Raw genomic sequence first — 10,865 nt, forward strand, 5'->3', positions numbered from 1 at the left:
GTTTTTTTTTTTTTTTTTTTATTATAACAAAAGTTTTAAAAAATGGGTTCAGAATAAACTTTTTATTGTTGTTCTATTAATTGCAATTTGGATTTAACTATGATACACCCATTCATGATATGTGAAAATAAAACATGGGTACATCATTGAATTGCAACATCAAATCAATCCTTGCATCATTTTGGTAAGATAATCTTTTTAATATCAATTTCACTTGTTGCTCTTTCTTGAATACTCTGTTCTTGATTTTGGTTTAATGTCAAAGGCCCAAAAATCTCCAATTTATTTGAGAAATTTATGGAAACAATATAAACGCACCTTAGATGGTTTTTTTTTTTTTTTCATCAGATAGGAACCTTACATGGTGTTGAGGTTGCAAAGAGTGTAATTGGTGGTCTAGATTCTAATACAAAGTTTATTTTTATTGGCCTTGCAGAGGGGAGCTTATTTCATTGATTTATTGGGAGCTTACAAAATAAGTAGGACAAAAGTACAACTGTCCATTGAAACAGTAAAGTTTAAAAAGAATTATAATTAAAAAGTAGTTTAAAACGAATTATAAATAAGTTGAATAAATAAAACTGTCTATCCAAATAATCAACCAAATGCAAAAAAAAAATTTGAGAAGTGCTATGTCCATGACAAATTATAAATGGTAAGTTGTCATTGGTTCTGATATAAACTTATTATCACTGAAATTATTTTTTAGTCAATCAATAATAACCAATAACAACTTGTCACTTAAAATTTATTGTGAAAATATTGTAGACATAGCATTTATAAAATAAAATAAAAAACCAGTTTTTTTTTTTTCTCAATTTGCTTGCAAGTCCTTAAAATACTGCTTTTAACATTATCAATAAACCTTTGTTGTAAGTGCATAACAAAATTAATGTTAATATTTTATCTGATTTGCATGCAAAAATATCATTGAGAAGGTATATCATGTGTCTTCTCTAGAAAATAGACAGAGCTTACTTCACTGACTTTAAGGCAAAATAATACAGTAATTATGTAGTTTTAAGCACCAGTTCTAGGTGGGTTTGACGTGAATTTTACACTTGTGCCGTCATTACATAATATATTATTATTCTTAAAGGCTCAGTGAGCTAGGTGATTTGCTTCTTAACCAAATGTCTCCTTTATTAATCCAAAATGATCCTCAATTTGTTGAGTTATTCTTACATTTAACGTTACTTAGGTCCCTTTTAAGCTTAGTTGTGCGTGACATTGCTTTGTCCCTTTCAGATTTGAAAGATTACCTTGGTGGATTCCTATTTAATTCTGCCAAAATGTGCCTATTCCATCCCTAACTAACATGCCCTCTTCTTCTTTCGGGCAACTTAAGAGTTAAGAGGAATTTTATAAAATAGTCGATTGATCGATTTCATTTTTTTTAGATCCTCGCACGACTTTATTATATGTTTGAGAATCTAACATGCTTAAGTTTTTTTTTTTTTTTTTAGCCCAAGCTTTTAACAGCCCCATTAGTATATGTAGGAATATACAACTATAGATTGCATTATATGTGAGTAATTTTATTTTAGATTACACGGGGTGTGGTTTGTTCGTAAGAGTTTTTATCCTAGTACCCAAAGAGGAGCGGTTCAAGCGATAGTCTTAACAAGACTTGTGTGGTACATATGGTATTATTCATTGTCGTCACGTGGTGTGAGGTTGATGAGTGACATGAGTCCACACTAGAGACAAAAAAAAAAAAAAAAAAAGAAGAAGAATAATAATATTATTTTAGAAGAAATATGATGAAAAGAAAAATTAATGGCTCACTCAAGTGAGGCCAAGGTGCAAGAAATTGTGTGATCGGCAAACTAAGTACGTCAAACGAGAAACAAAATAGTTATATCAGCACTTAACCAAGTCCACTCATACGAGTTACGAGAGTTAAGCAAAGAATGAGCAACGCATTAGTGAGGATGAGTGGATATAAGTGAGGTTAGTCTCGCTCGATATCCGCTCGAGTGAGGTTAGTCTAGCCCGATCAAGACAATTACAAAATGTGCAGATTTTGCTACTAAAAAAAACCAACAATAAGAAGAAGCAGTTAACAACAACACCGAGGAATGAGATATTTTGTCTATAATGGCAAGTTACAGCCACATGCTTTTTCAAAGGCAATTTTTCATTGTCTATATATAGAGCTTCCATATTTAGATTTTTTTTTTTCCTATTGATTTCACACCATTAGAGAGAAATTAAAAAAAATATTTCAAGTTTGTTACTCGAAGAATTCTGACTTAAAAACTCTTTTGAGTTTGGGCAAATATTGTATTAAAGATAGTAACTTCATTCGTGCCTCTAAGCCATTAAGGTCTTATGTTCTTTAATTGTGAATATATGTAATTAGTCCTGACTAGTCTGTTAAAGAATTCATAATTGAATCCAAAATTTTGGAATTAAAGATTAGGTGTTGTTGTGTACAATAAGATGAGTGACTTTGTGGCTGAACTAAGAGCCTCTTACCTTCACTATGTATTTCCTTTGTTAATGGCTTCATGATGCCATAATATTCTTCTAATAATAATGAATAACCAATCCCTTTGCTTATGTGTAAAGGCTAAACATGTCATCATGATTAGATTACTCAACTTTAAAATCAAAAACAAATACTTAAAAGGTTAAGAAAGGTTAAGATGATCATTAGCACCATTGTACTTGTGAGCAAAAGAAACTTAATCTTTTCATGATATTACTTGAAAAATGCAATGCCCTCGTCCATTCATTTCCACTTGAAAGCTTCTTTGCATCCAATCCATGTTTATGATTACGAGTCTTTTAAAACCACATAGTATGGGTTTTTTTTTTTTATTTTTTTTTATTTTTTATTTTATACATACATACATACATATATATATACCCCTTCTTATACCCCATGCACACCACTTTTTAAATTAACTAGTACTTTACAACTTCAAATGAATACCATATAATAAGAGCATCACCATCATATAATTCTTCTGGTAAAATTAGGCAGTTGGTCATTTTCAATGATCAATACACTAGTTAAAACTGGTCATTAGTCTAATCCAAAATGAGTCCTTGTCACAAATTTAACAAAAAAAAGATTATAAAACAATTATGGCTTTGTATTTTTTTTGTTATTTTTCAAAAGTTTTTTCTTTTTTCAAAGGGTTTTTGAGCATATTTTGTTAGAAGTCCCCAAGAAAATGCATGTTCCATTTATACTTTAGCTTTCTTTTCTTTTTCCCTCCCCTCTCTCTTTCCACCTTGATGCACAAGAGCATCCTTGAAATAACATGAAAGTAAGCAAGTAGAGGAAAAAGAAGCAAAAAAAAAAGAGTGGGGCTAGCCAAGCAGACCAACTTAAGTTAGCCTTCAGGAGATAAGAGAAGGGAGGGGCAGAAAAGCAGCTTATCTTTCATGCCATTTGTCACTGATTGGTGATGGGCAACCAGTGAGCAATTCATGGACAGAGTAAGTAGGAGGAGCACATGATATGTGCACCATCTCATGATTTAGGCCACTATTAACCATTTGTTTAAAGAATGTCTGTATATCAGGAGCTTCCGGGGCAGAACAAGAGATTTTTGTCCCAAACATTTGGATGCTTGCTAGTAAGGTAATCTCATAAATGTTTTATTTCAAAGAATAAATATTGCTATGAGAATTGTTGGAAGGAAAATTCTCTGATAAGGTATGAAACAAATTACAAGTAGGTTGTTGAACAAATGATAGGCCAAATTTGAGATAACTAGTTTAAGATGATTCTATTTGTGTCTGTATTTAATGTCATATATTTTGTTTATAATTAGTCTTAAATTCAAAAAAAGAAAAAGATAATTGTTTTAGGTTGATGATCAATATAAAATTTAGTCGCTTTATTATGAAATGAGAATATAAATAATGTAGATCTTATGAATCTAAGGGACTTCATTTTAAAGATTTTATTTAGGGTAATTATTATATTAAAAGCCATACTATCCATTCATGAAACTGTCAAAAGATAAATTGTACATATCCACAACCAAGTTTCTTTAATTGACAGTACTTTGCAACCTATAAATACAATCTTTGTCAGTAAATTCTTGATATTTTTCCAAAGAGTTCGATAACTTTGTCGTAAAACATATTGTCCTATACTTTTTTTTTCCTTTGCAATATTATGTATGTGATCATCTGCAAAACACGTATATTTGATAATGACATGTTAAGGGATTAAGACTTATAATTGATAATCCAGAGTTCCAACCAATTGTATATGTGTCATAATTCTTAAATAAATCCTGTAAGGTAAAATGCTTGTTTCAAAAAGGATAATTAGTCTAAATTTTAATGCTCTCATAACCATATATTAGGTGTCATATCTTCAGTAGCTATAATATAGATTGCATGTATCTGAAACTTATATACATGTCTTATTGGCAAAATTACACCAATCTCCTTTAGACCCTATTTAGTTTGGAGGGTAGAAATTTTCGACATTGACCTTCAAAGTTTCAAAAATGGTAGTCCCCATCTTGAATTTTAATAAATCTAGTGATATGAAATTGTCAACAACTTTTCTCATAATTACATGACCTAGAATTGTTCAGGCTTTGAATAAAGATCGTCTCAGGCTCAGTTCTTTTGGATGCTTTCTGTTTTTTCTTGATCAATAAAATATTTATACAAAAAAAAAAAAAAAAAACACTAATGTGACCTATTTGTGATTGATAAATAAAAGTGATGTCAGTAAAGAAATTATAAGATCCACATTGTGGACAAGTGATGTGATCCACAATTCCACTAAAAAACTGCCACTTATTTAAAATTGTTAGTTAAAAAAAAAATTTAAACAAAAATTAATTATTGACTCAATAATTTTAAACAAATGAAAGTTTTTTAGTGGAATGGTGGACAAGTAATATGGTCTACCAGAGGACTCTGTAATTTCTCATGTTAGTGGGCCTACATGAAAGTAATGTTGCCCAAATCGTAACTTCCTTCCTTAAAATGTTGTGCAAAAGTTTGTGTCTCTATCATTGCTTTTATGATAAATATAAGAAATACAATGGAATCCCTATTCCCCCTTAAGTTATCTGATTAACTTAATTTACCAAAAGTTAGGAATGTTGATTGGATAACTCAAGTTTAAAATAAGTATGTTTATCACAAACCTCAAGGAGGAAAATGTGTTAATAAAACATTTGGAGTTAAATGTTATTTTCTTATGTCTCAAGAGACATTAGTGCAATTTTCCCTATTTGTATTTGTTCCTCATTGAATTACCAACCAAATAGCTTGTTTATAGCTTAAAGCATTAAGGTTGTAAATGAGTTGAGTTAAGCAAAGTATTAAGAATTCAGGATTCTTTACTTTCTTTTCCCTTAAACATAATCTGATCTCGAACTTATTACCCAATCAAATTGTATTTAAGTTTGGTTCATTTTATTATCAAATTAACTCATACTTGTTCACGAACTACTCTATCAACGTATTTTTTTTTTCACATATAATAAACACTACATTTAGTATTATTTACTCATTCGTAAATCTATACCAATTGTTAATAACTAAATTGTAGTTAGAATATTTACTACAAAAATAGGTTGTTTTCATTACTGATGAATTATAAATCATAACTTGATATTTTATAGATTTATTTACAAATTTATACAATCTAATTTCAAATCTATATAAATATATTTTTATACATACATATATATATATTTATTTATTTATTTACATAATACTTGCAAGTACATTATTATGTTTGAACTTTGAACTTAGATTGTCTAATAGTTGAGCTTAAATATACACTTAAATTTGAATCATCCGTTAAATAAATGAACACAAACAAACTTTTCTCGAACATGATCCGAACTCTGAAGTCTCGGTTCAATTACATTACAAGCCAGGTAAAGCACAACAATTTATAAAAGGCCACAAGGGTCTTACCGTCAATTAAGTTGGGATGTCTCACTCCAACGTTCAAAAATATTCAAACCCATGGTTCGGAGCCGAACCTAAAAGAAGGTTAGGGGTTAGAGATAAAGTGAATTTCTAATAAATTTCAGTGTGCTCCTGAAAAAATGGAAGTGGGCCCAAAAAGAAGAGTTGAAATGGTGGGACCCACCCAAAGTTAGTATGCGGCATGTGTGTTAGTTAAGGAAATAAGGCTGCCGGCCCAAGCCCAACCCTTGTAACAAGTGGGCTCCACTGGCTCAGCTAAAGACCATCCAAAACATGTTGATAAAGAGAGATGAAGAAAAAAAAAAAGTAAATTAATTAATTAAAGGAGGACAACAATTAAATTAAATCAAAAGGCTTAAGAGTGAAATTATTTTTCTAGTTTGCTTTTTCTGCCACTGTATATAAAATATGTTGATTAAAAATGATGTTGGAACTCAAGTTAGAGGCTATAAATATATATATTTTTAAAAGTTGATTAGAGATTATTTTTGTTTTAACTCAAGTTGAAGGTTAAGATTTTTATTTTTATTTTTAAAAAGGTTGAAGGTTATAAGATGGTCCCTAATTTCATTAGGAATAGAATTTTTTTTTTTTAAATGGCTAAATGATTTAAGGGCATCCAACCCTCTATGTGGGGGTTTAATTCAAAGTATGGTTTATCTCATTTATACTTAACTCAAAAAAATAAAAAGTAGACGTAGTATTTGTTGTGAACATAACATTTTTCTTAGGAGTATTTATAGTTACCAGGTGAAGTGATGAACATTACAAAAGGGTTGTTAAAGTCTATTAGAAATGATGTTCAAACTCAAGTTAAAGATTATAAGATGTCTCTTTTGTAATAATGGTTATATGATTCAATGGCATTTGACCCTTTACATGGGATTTAATTTGGGGAATGAAACCTCTCATGTTACACACTCACACACACAAAATGTCTTACTATTTGCAGCCTCATGGTTGCTTTCTTTTCTGGTGTTCTTACTTTTTATTCTGATTGAATATTTTTCCATTTGCAATAAAAGTATCATATTTGCCATAAAAAAAAAAAAAAAAAAAAGTCTAATATTTGCTGTCTTTTTTTTTCTTTTTTTTTTTTTTATCGAATAATCATTTCAACTTTAACAAAAAAAAATTTAAGAAAATTCTTGAAGGTGAGTGATAAAATTTTATGTATTAGGATGGAGAAAATTTTTGCTTACTGAGAGTGGAGAAAGATTATTTGCACTATTAGTTAATGTCTTATTGGTTTTAAATTTAATAATAGTATTGTGATTGTAGTTTATAACAAATGAATGAAACAAGTTTGCATGTCTCACATTTCAATACATATTTTGCTTGGAAGAAAAAAAATAAATAAAGAAGAAGATGAAGAGTCAATAAGATTTATAAAATTAAAAGGATAGAAACAAACAAGCCCTTAGGAATTAAGTTTCTTTATATTTTAAAGAAAACTAGGATAATGTCATTACTTGTTAGACTTCATGACAGTACACACATATTGATACTCAACACAAAAAGAAAAACATTATCTGATAAACAACTTTGAAGTTTTTGTTTTTTTTTTAACTTATAAATATCTTTTAGAAATTATGTAAATTTAAATTTGAAAGTACTACAACTAATACAATCCACAAAGCTTTTAGATATAAAGTGACATTCCAAAATACACAATGTCCTGTATAGGGTCAAACAACAAACAGCTCTCTCTCCTTGGACACTTGGACTGGACTCATCTCTACTGCATATAATTTGACACAGTATTATTTGAAAGATTTTTTCCCCTTTACTTTATGAAAAGAAAAAACAGATACTATATGCTAAGAAAGAGTATAGAGTATACCCTTTACCATGTCCATCCTTAATCAAGTACTTTGTCTCTTATGAGTTAAGATTTCTCTTAAATTTGACAAAAAATTAAATTTAATAGTATGAGACAAAGTGCTTATTCCCACTGGTTAAGGAAGATACGCTTAGTTTTAATTTTTAAAGTTTGGGAGAACATTATAACTAATTATACCATAGTTAAGAGAAGGAAAGTGAAAATTAACCCTAAAAACAACTTACCAAACAATAAATCCCAAGTGCTAGCAGTTGTAAGACCGGACAAACTTAGCTTGCAAATATTGGATTTTCTGAGTGATTTTCCTATGCTGAGGTGAGTAATACCTCACAAAAATAATATAAACTTTTTCACGTAAGTACAAGTGATTTGATGCAAGGTTTCATTTTTTATTTAAAATGGATTGATGATGAAAATGGTCTTCTTTGGGATTTTTTAAGGTCTTAGCTAGGTAAATGTAACATACTTATTTACTGTAATGTGAGGTGAAACTCTCTGAAAAGGAATGTAAAATCATATACTGAATGATAAAATGCATTTTGAAAAGTGGTAGCAAAAAATAAGAATTACCCAATCATGATACAATGTCGTACATTATATGACATCTAAATGTATGTTTTGCCCCATTGTAACATGCCCCATGTTTAGCAGGTTAAAAATTCTCTATGCTTTTTGCTTGAATGCAATACCATCCATCACTTTCCAAAATAAGAATGTTCAAGTGTAAAAGTTGCACGACCACCTTTCTGAATTAGAATGTATAAATGTCTATATCTTGAAGGACACAACTTTTCATTATTGCATCGACATGAAACCCTACAATGAACTATTCATCCAACAACAACAAAAACACCCTAGTCTACAATGAACTGATTTTTGATTGAGATGGGTCGTCTACAGCATGTGCGCATGACATTGTTTATGATTATTTGTGTACATAAAGTAATTAAAGAAGCTCATCAATTTCTTGCTGTGACACACATGCAGTGTATATTGACACTCTTATGCCTTTTAATTTAGCCTCTAGAAATCAGGTTTTATTGTGATGGCAAATATCCTCCACCATAAACAACAGGTCATGGATTCAGGTATGAGAATCATTATTTCCACACACACACAAAATAGAGGTAAGATTGCCTAGTAATCATCTATCTTAGACTCTCAAAAGAGTGTGAAATTTGCACACTAAGTATGACATTTTTTAGATGAGTTATAGTTAATTCAACTAGTAAAATAAATTGTTGTTAAATAAAGAATCTAAGTTCCAACCCTATTTACCTACACCAAAAAGAAATTTGTTAATATTTTGACATAATGATAAATAGCAATCGTCATGGAGCAAACAACGTATAATTTAAATCTTATTGAGTCTATAATAATAATAAAGGCCTTTAGATATGTGCTTCAAATGTTATATAAACAAACTAATTATACAATCCACCTAGAACTCCTAAAAATTTGAGCAAATTAAGTTCAATGAATTAGAAAAAAGAAGTAATTAATCATATATTATGAACTACATTGCTGTTTTCTATAATTTCAACGTAACATGTTTTAAGTTTGAATTTTTATTAACTATATCTTTATTTTTATTAACATGCATGGAAAAAGTTCAAGTGTATAGTTTCAAGACAAGCACAGTTAGTTAAAGATTGAGACTTCCAGGTGAGGGGGTGTCCTTTTCCCACCAAATGACCAGTTACCAAGACCTAACCAAGTCAAATGAAGGTCTAACTGAACCAAATTTGGTTCTTTTCATTTACTTAACTCTTCTTAATTCTTTATCCAAAATTAAATAACTATTCTTAATTCAGTTAAAACTCCCTACAAAGTCATGTCTAAGGGTTTGGTTTTGCACAAAAAGAAAGAGAAACATAGTCAATTCACTGGGTCCGTTCTAACACTTTCTGCAGACAATGATCTTAAATTAAATTCAATTGGTCCCCTTCCTAAGCCTAATTTAATTGGTCCCCTTCTAGGAATTTTATTGGTCCGCAAAAAGAGAAAGTAGTGCATGTATGTTTATTTGATAGTGAGTGGAGAAGATCATTGATGACTCATTTCTTAAGAGCATATTGTAGCTGCCTAAGTCTTCTGGGCCAACGATATATGATGGATGATTAAAGGAAGGTACTTGTTTTCTCTCACATTTTGCTCTTTTGATGCAAAAGTTGTCCATCACTAGACACTGCATTACCCTGAATTCTCATGCATTTTACTTGGTCCAATGTTCTTTTGATAATCCCTACACTAACATGCCCTTGTGTTCTCATATTCTTGGTCCAGTAAGACCCTTTAATGATGCAAAAAATCTCTGTAAGTCAGTGGTCCAATTGAGTTTTGAAAGACCTACCAAAGAATAACACAATAAGCTTGACGTAATATTGTTGTGATGTCGGTCAAAACTCCTCCAATACTTAAGTTAGCACTCTTAATATTGGAATTTCAAATTGTAAAAAGTATTTTTGGTCGAACCATACCCATCACCCTTAATAATCTAAACGAAAGCACAAAACATGCATTTGTTACAGAAAACTTTAATTTGTTCAAAATCTTTTTCTTTTTTTTTTTCTTTTTTCTTTTTTTTTTTCTAGGAGGGGATTGGGGATTCTGAAAAATCAGAATGCTCAATACTTCCCCAAAAAAAATCGGCATAACATTTCTGGCTTTATCATCTCAAATGATCTTCATAATGCACCCCTTGTATTCAAACGTTGCCATGAACTAAAAGTCCACACCTCAAGCATTTGGCTCCTTCCTATTACTCAAAAAATAAAAATGTTCTTGACTACTATCTACCTTTAGTTTTGGACATGTTATCATCAAAAATTAAGATATTAAGGCCAACCATATTATAAGGTATACTTCTCAAAAAAGAAAAAATATAGTAAGGTATTGTAGTTCAGAAATAATACCAAAAATTATCATGGTTTAATGATGCTATTCCAATTAATTTAAATGCTAAAAATATATTACACAAATGATTACATTTCACTTATTTAGCCTATAGGTAGTTATTACAATTTGGTTGGTGTCAATGATATGGATTATTTATTCATTAATCTCTCAAATTTGACTCTAAAAATTGTTG

Source organism: Quercus lobata, chromosome 3, assembly GCF_001633185.2.
Source record: "Quercus lobata isolate SW786 chromosome 3, ValleyOak3.0 Primary Assembly, whole genome shotgun sequence".
NCBI classification, from domain to species: domain Eukaryota; kingdom Viridiplantae; phylum Streptophyta; class Magnoliopsida; order Fagales; family Fagaceae; genus Quercus; species Quercus lobata.